Source organism: Pinus tabuliformis, chromosome 7 (assembly GCF_031772625.1).
Source record: "Pinus tabuliformis cultivar Carrire ecotype Pingquan chromosome 7, CPIR1, whole genome shotgun sequence".
Taxonomy (NCBI): domain Eukaryota; kingdom Viridiplantae; phylum Streptophyta; class Pinopsida; order Pinales; family Pinaceae; genus Pinus; species Pinus tabuliformis.
Window position 1 is genome coordinate 1,255,566,312 of NC_142293.1, and position 8,864 is coordinate 1,255,575,175.

General features: G+C 42.0%; 1 pseudogene; it reads right to left on the reverse strand.

The window, feature by feature from the left end:
* Positions 1-5,143: 5,143 nt before the first annotated feature.
* LOC149251940 (CRM-domain containing factor CFM3, chloroplastic/mitochondrial pseudogene) lies at positions 5,144-6,726 on the reverse strand (annotated as a pseudogene).
* Between the last annotated feature and the right edge of the window lie 2,138 nt (positions 6,727-8,864).

Consider the following 8,864-nt stretch of genomic DNA (forward strand, 5'->3'; position numbering starts at 1 on the left):
CTGCTGATCTTGGTGCCCTGTGCTGCCACAGATAGGCCATAGATGGTCCCTTGCTGCTCCTAAACTTGCGTCAGCTAGGCCTCGTTGCCTCAGAATGGTGGCTTTTTATTAGATGATGTCTCTGCTGCCCTAGGATGGCCTCAGTTAGGTCTTAATACCACAGAATGACCCTTTTTCTTGATCTGGCGACAGCTTACTGCCCTAGAATGGTCTTTAACAGGTTCTGTGAGGGATACACTGGCCTAGAAAATATTTTGTGCTTGTTTGCTGCTCTACAGGAACCCAGACTACCACGCGGCCTTGGATAAGAACATCAATCTACCTTGCTGACTTGGACAGAAGTCTGAGTCTGTCTGGCTGCCCTAATCCTTAGCCACTGCAACCTTAGAATGGAAGAAGGTGTCACAGAAAGTCTCCTAAAGTCAATTATCCCACAGAGATCTTCTTGCTTGCCAAAAGAACCAGATATAAAGTGCCTCAGAAAATTATGCCAAACAGTGGAGATAAAGAGAGGGGATTGGCTAGGTTGGGATCATCACCACCGAAACAAATCGAAGGAAAAAGGGGTCTTAAACCCTCAGAGCCTCAGCTCACAAAACAGAAATATCCAATCAACCATGATGATGATAATGATTCTCCTCTCTTATTTATAGACTTCCTTTGGGGTCTCTTCTTCTTATTTTAATTCGATGGGTTACAAGTTTCCTGCCACTTCGCCCCAATTCTGGCTTCCTTCACAAGTTTTGTCCTAGTTACCCCAATTTACCTAGTGTTGCCCCAAAAGCATTGGATAATGGGTTTCTCGCTTTATCATTGACTATAGCCTACGGGTTTGGATCAATTTTATCAGAACCGAACCGGTGACCGAACTGGAAAACCTTGTGGGCCGGGAACTGGTCGAAACCAGATTCGAACCGGTAAAAAAACCAGACCAAAAAACTGGTCGACCAAAAACACATAAAATATTCAAATTTTAAAGAAAAACATATATATTCATGTGCATCCATATGAATCCAAACCATTTATGCACAAATAAGCAAAAGTTCTCATTTATATAGCATGTAAGGGTGCACATAACCAAAATAGCATCGAGTGCAATGCATCTCTGAACCAAAAATACATCAACAAACAGGCTCTATATGGCCTCTAACATCCCAAAAATATCATGCTACAACAAATACCTACCTATCATCAAAATCATTGCCTATATTGGGATATTCGTTATCAATATAACCCTTTAAGCATTAAAATAAGATAGAAAAAACGTAGCATGTCAAGTCAAGATTTTGTTCGAGAGATGGGTACATTTTTAGTAGGGTAACGATCAATGTTGCACAAAGCGGGGATGATGCGGGGATGTTTTTTGGAAGCGGATCTGCGGAAGCATCATTTCCCAAAAATCTAGGAAGCGAAGCATCTACTATATATATATATATATTTTTTGCATTTATATTGAAGAAAAACATCCAAAATACCAAATTAGTTGTAGAAGACATGAAAGCATGCATATTTTTACATAAATGAAGATAGATATGACATCCATTGTACATCAATGATTAATTATTCCAGCATCAACCATCTAGATGCTTCAACCATCTAGAATCTAGATTCCTCTTTTCTTGTCTGCCCTTTGCCTCTACTTCGATTTTCTAGAGATATTAGTCAACATTGTCCAATTCTGATCAAACGGCCTAATCCAAGCCTTATAATATGGTAGAGCAAGCTTAACATGCCTGATCAATGATTTTGACTTGAGTGAAAGGTACATTTTTGCTAAGGCCATGACAAAGGAGTTCAACAATCAACGACATCAACACTGGGGTACATATAGGGTTCGGTGCTGTTGATTAAATGCCAATCACATGCCCTCATACATGATATAATCCAATGAAACACTGCAATACCATTGATTTTAAAAACTGTTAAGTATGCTGAATTTTGAATGGGATATGAAATTCTATTTTCTCCATATGAAGTTTGATGAGGTTGGAACCACTCTCAAACATCTTGAGTCATTTCGTGGTAATGTTAAGAATTTAAGTAAAAGGATGAAAATGAAGATTAAAGGAGAATGTCTCTTTTACTTCAAGAATTTAACATTACCATTAAGGAGCATCAAGGAATCATCTAAGGAGCATCAAGGGGCACCTTGGGAGTATTCAAAAAGAATAGTTCCTCACATAACAGTAAGGAATTTCCAAAAAAAGACGAAAAAGGCCCCGCCAAACCATGTGAACCGTCCACCTTCTCTCGGATCTGCTCGCGATCTCTGGTGGATACACACTATAACCTCAGCAGATCTGCAACCGATCCTTTCCAGGTTCACGGATTGGGGAGTCAGAATCGCAGATCGGGTCTCCGCGGATCCGATTTTCCAAGAATTGCCAAAAAAAAGCGGAATTACGGATCCGATTGGTGGTAGATCTGTATGGGACGCAGTTCTGCCTCTTGATCCTTGGGGGGGAGGACAGTTCCTACAATTATGGTCATGAAAGAGGAGTTCGACAACCAATGCCACTAACATCAAGGTACATAGAAGGTTTGGTGCTCTTGATTAAATACTAGTTCCATACCCTCGTACATGACAAAATCTAATGGAAACGTTCCATTCTTCCCAATCTTGAAATCTTCAAAACTGTTAAGTCTGCTAGATTTTGAGTGAGATATAAAATTATACTTTCTCCATATGAAATCCAATGACTCAAACATCCTGAGTTGTTTCATGGTAATGTTACAAATTTAATTAAAAGTGATCGCTTTTACTTTAATAATTTAATATTACCATGAAATGCATAGCAATACCAGGGCCATAGGCTTGATTATTACGCTGTCCCACTCAAAAATTCATGTTTTTTCTTAAAAAAATTGTGTTTGGAACATCTTTGGTCGAATTGTACAGAACTAGCCGGTTCAGTTCAAAATCAGCTGGTTTGGCACAAAACCAACGGGTTCAGTGAAAAATGGTCGCTTTGGTATTGAATCGGCCGTTTTTTGGTTCCAAACCTAGAACTGAACTGGTTTGGCCCCCAAACTTATCTGATTGACTTGTTCCACTGGTTCCAGTATGGTTCTAATAACATTGGGTTGGGATAGGCTACTTTGTACTCCCTTGAGCAATTGCAACATTATAGTAGGGATTTTGTGGTAATGTTAAAAATTTAAGTAAAATGATAAAAATGAAAGATAAAGGAGAATGTCTCTTTTTAAGGAGCATCTAGGAATCGTCTAGGAAGCATCAAGGGGCACCTTGGGAGTATTCAAAAAGTATAGTTCCTCACATAACAGTCGGGGATTTCCAAAAAAAAAGACAAAAAAGGCCCTGCCGAACCATGTGAACCGTCCACCTTCTTTCGAATCCGCTCGCAGTCTCCGGTGGATACACGCTAGAACCTCTGTGGATCTGCAGTCGATCCTTTCTAGGTCCACGGATCGGGGAGTTGGAATCGCAGATCAGGTCCCCACGGATCTGATTTTCCAAGAATCGCCAAAAAAAGCGGAATCGCGGATCCGATTTTCCAAGAATCGCCCAAAAAAAGTGGAATCGCGGATCCGATCGGTGGCAAATTTGCATGGGACGCAGTTACGCCTCTTGATCCTTGGGGGGAGGACAATGCCTGCAATTATGGTCATGATAGAGGAGTTCGACAACCACTGCCACTAACATCAAGGTACATAGAAGGTTTGGTGCTCTTGATTAAATACTAGTTCCACACCCTCGTACATGACAAAATCTAATTGAAACACTACATTCTCCCCAATCTTGAAATATTGAAAAACTGTTAAGTCCGTTGGAATTTGAGTGAGATATAAAATTATACTTTCTCCATATGAAATCCAATGACTCAAACATCCTGAGTTGTTTCATGGCAATGTTACAAATTTAAGTAAAAGTGATCACTTTTACTTAAGAATTTAACATTACCATGAAATGCATAGCAATACCAGGGCCATAGGCTTGAATATTAGGTTGTCCCACTCAAAAATTCATGTTTTTTCTTAAAAAAATTGTGTTTGGAGCATCTCTCGTCGAATTGTACAGAACCGGCCGGTTCAGTACAAAATCCGCTGGTTTGGCACAAAACCAACGGGTTCAGTGAAAAATGGCCGTTTTGGTACTGAACTGGCCATTTTCCGGTTCCAAACCTAGAACCAGACTGGTTTGGCCTTCAAACCCATCCGACTGACTTGTTCCACTGCTTCTGGTCTGGTTCTGATAACACTGGGTTGGGATAGGCTACTTTGTACTCCCTTGAGCAATTGCAACATTACAGTAGGGAACATTACAGCCCTCCCTTCCCGACATTGCCTGTCCTCAAGCAACTGCAAGTTCGGGTGCTGCAAAATTTGGCCCCCTATTTTCAAGAGTGAGGGCTTTTCAATTGTCTCATCTTTTCCTATGATCACTTTCAAAACATCCATCTTCATTCAAAACAAGTGATGCAACATTTGCCACCATGATGAATATTTGCAACAGCAAAAGCTGCACATAAATGCCTTGAATCGATCAAGTGACCAGCACTGAAGTTTGGGGTGATGCTGATGTTAAAACTTCCATATTCATATAATAGAACTTGATGAAGACCATCTTTCTTGCTGACCATTGGCATCTTCATATTCTTCATAACAATATTGATTGTACCTTCATCTTGCTTGTGATGATCTGACACAAGATCCTTTCTTCTGTTACATCCCTAGATTTTAATCTCGTATGGATTGCACCGGAAATACCTCCCTGCCTCCATCATTAGCTAAATTGTTATTCATCTTTATTGCTTCTTCTCTGGTCCTTATAGCATCATCGTTTAGCTTTCTTCTATAGCTATTGTCAAATTCTTCCATTTTCCTAGGTTCTTCCTCTTTCCATCTAAACAGCAGCTCATCCCTGTCAAGTTTGTCTCTACTGACGTCACCTCAATCTGTCTGATCCCTAATTCTTGCATCCTTATCTACTTTGTCTCTTTTTCTAAAATCTTCTTCCTTATTTTTTCTCACATTGCAATCATCTACATTTTCTTGTCACTCCACAATATGCCTCTCTATTTCTCTGGATTCTCCAAAATTTTCTCTATCATACTGATTCTTCCTATCACCAGCATCTTTCCTCTTGCTTGGACGCGGATGGTCCTACCTTTCACATCTTCTACTATCCTGTCCTCTTATGTTTCCTGTGCAAGTGCATGTTTTCCATTGTACCATCAAAGATTCATCGCCTCCCCAACAATCAGAATGCCTGCATTCTCAGACCAGGCTTACAGAATATGAATCTTTCTTCATCAGTTACTGCCTCTTTATCTGAAGCTGGCTTGGCAGGTGACAATAATGCCTCTACTTTGGCTAAATCTTTCTCATCTTTAGCAACCTTGAATTGGGCGACAGATAGCCTCCCACTCAAGCTTCCTAACTATCTCACCTTTTCTAGCTTTGGCCGCTGCTACTTTCATTTTCTCCAGCTCTTCACTATCAATGTGCTTTGACCATCGAGCTTTGGCTTCTGAAGATTCTGGTAGATGGCCAGCAATACTGTGTCCAGCTAAAACTTCCTCAGTTACAAACTTACAACTGGAATTGTTGAAAATGCTTTTATCTGTGCCCTCTCTTCCTTATCCTGAAGAGCCTTTGTCAGTGCTTCTCCACTAATGCAGCTGAAACAGCAGGAAAAAGAAAGGAAAAAGAAAGTCTTTTCCTCTAAGGAACACAATGAACTCCTTATTTCTTGAAAGAAGAGTGCCTCCAGTGAGTCTCTTAATTTCTTCAGCCATTTCTTCATTGCTGGTAGTTTGAACACCCCGTTTAACTGCAATTTTGTCAGTCGCTCTTCTATCCTGTAGCTTCACTATAGCAGCAACCAAATCCCGGTGATTCTTGTTTCTCCCTAATGCAAAGTGAGGATGTATTGTTCTTGCAAGCTTTCGCAGTTTGGTCATTTCCATGTTACCCAATGTTGGTCTCATGCATTAAGGAAGAAGTCTAAAAGGTTGCTTGCAGCCAGGAACTACAGCTGGCAATAAGTCTGCATCTACAGGTCCAGGACCTGACCAGTAAGTAAGATGTAGACCCAATCCATCCAGCATTTTGTCTATTTCATTTTCATAGTCTGGCTCGCCATTTGGCTGATAAGGCTGTTTTTATCAACGCTGTCTCTGCCAAGATGAGAACTGGATACATGATCACGATTGACCATATCGGCTGGTTTATCTCTGATTAATGTACAACCTGTGCTGCTTCCATCAACTCTACCAATTAGCTTGCTTATAGTTTCAGCCTCAGATAGCATGCATTCCTCATGATCCAAAGCAGCCCTTTGATTGTTTTCAGATTGCAGTTTTGCAGATTTTACAAGTGGTGGTTCATAGTTCAATCCTTTGTATAGAACAACAAAACCCCCTGACCTCCAAATCGCTAATCCTCCAGTTCTCCTCTCCAATAATTCGTGGGTTCTCTTCACATTCATGGACGATGAACCTTCACATCTGAACTTTACTAACTTAGATGTTTTCCATTTTTCGTGTACACTACTCACATTTTCCATTTTTCATGTACACTGCTCGCGATCGTACGAGTAACATCAGCACTACACAACTTGATTCTTTCCTTAAAGCGTATTCCACGGCCTCTGAGCCTATTGAGTTCTTGTTCAGGAATAATCAGTTCGGCCAATGTAGGCATTTTCACTCATCTCTCCCTGTCCACATTTTTCTTCCGTACATCCTCTTTCCTTCTCTCCCATGGTTACAAAGCATCTGGAACTCAATAGGGGGTACTCCATCTTCTGTTAAGATCATACCAACCTGAATCATCTTCTGTAGCATCATGCAAGACAATCTGTATAATTGCATCAGAATGACGAAGGTGTGGCCACCTAGCATCTACTGAAGGAAGCCGATTATCAATGCCACCTTCAACCTATAGAGCTCTGCCAGTTGGAAATTGCGATCGTCCTCATGCTAAAACTGTTCCAGTACTGGAAGGCAAACTTGCAATGGATTCTCCTAATGAAGCAGAGGAAACGGTTAGAGAGACACCTCCTTGAGTTTCTGCTTCTAAAGACGTTCTACCTTTCACATCCTCAGCAATGTCAGCATCCATTTCAGATACTTCTGCTTCCATTGTGGAATCCTGTTGATTAGTAGGTTCAATTCGAGATCAAATTATCGTTTTGCTTTGAGATTCCTCTTTTTCCTGATCAGGTGATGGATGATAAATTTGTTGCTGCTGCTGTGGCAGTGCTTGAGTTTGCATCTCATTCAATCATTGGGAACAAACCATATTATATCCCCCCATGTCCAGTAGTCCTGCCTTGATCCATATTAGGCCCCCGTCCAGGTTGGACTCCATGGCCACATTTGACAGGTTGCCATGCCCTAAGCCTTGATCACTATCTGGGCCTGCATGTGAAACAGGACCAACTGCACTGCCTGAATTCATTTGATATCGTTTCTTGGGAGGTGGCTGACTTGGCAATGGAGATTGGACTTGTGGCTGGAATGGAACACCTGTTTTAGTTTAACCACTTCCTGACTGAAACATTGCTTGCGACTGTGATTGCTGTTGGACAATTGATTGAAAGCCCAAACTCTGAGTTGGCTGATCCTGCAACTGATGTGGAGCTGGTTGCATAGGAGGCCTTGGCTGTTGTGGCAATGGTGGCTTCACTGGTTGATGTGGCTGACTTAGAGACTGTTGGATGTTAGGATGCAGGCATCACTTGTGAAGGCTACAGCATACCAAGCATTATTGGTGCCTCTAAAGAATTTCTGGAACGTAGTACTGGAGAGGAGGCCTACTCCATTTCTTTTCCTTTCATCTTCTCGCTCATCTCCGTGCCAGTTATCTCGTTTGCAGCATGACCTAAATTCTCAACTGTGAGATCCTTTCTGTGGTCTAGCACACTTTCCTTTTGTTCCTCCTGTGCTTGATTTTTGTGGGCACTTGTTCGATTCTTGTTAGGAGGGCATAGCCATGTAAATTGACTTGGGTGTGCCTTCGACCATGCTTCAGCTTGTTCTATCTTTTTTGCTAGGTTCTTGTGATGCTCTTCACACTTCTGCCAAAAGTTTGCATACTTCTTCCCCATGGGGAAAACCAATTCCAGCAGCTCCATTTTTCAAATAATCCCTCCAGGCTGGCAGGAGAGCCAGCTCCGATACCACTGTAATGTCTGTTAGGGTAAAATGGCCCTTAGGGTTACTGATAAACACTTGCCTCTATCTTCAATCCTCTGTACCCTTACTGCTGCAAATCTGCACTGTTCCCAACTGCTTGAGGCTGCTGCTGGTACCAATCTTGTTTCCACTGCTCCCAAACTCACTCCACTGTGTCTTGCTGCCACAGAATGGTGACCTGCTGTCCAAATTTGCCTACCGAATCCCTTGCGCTGTCATGGATCAGTGCTTGGGAATGGCCGTTGCCATAAATGTAGAATTGAGAGATAAATTGCTGCTCCCTGAGGTTGTCAACACCCTTAACTGGCCTCAGAAACTTGAGCTGTTACAGGCTGTTCTGCTGATCTTTGTGTCCTGTGCTGCCACAGATAGGCCATAGATGGTCCCTCGCTGCTCGTAAACTTGCTTCAGCTAGGCCTTGGTGCCTCAGAATGGTTCAGAATGGTGGCCTCGGTGCTTCAGCTAGGAATCACGAGGGCCTCAGTTAGGTCTTAATACCACAAAATGACCCTTTTTCTTGATCTGATGGGGGTTTTCTGCCTTCGAATGGTCTCTAACAGGTTCTGTTAGGGATCCGCTGGCCCAGACAAGATTTTGTGCTCATTTGGTGCTCTACAAGAACCAACACTACCACATGGCCTTGGATAAGAACTGCAATCTACCTCACTGACTTGGACAGAAGTCGGAGTCTGTCTGGCTGCC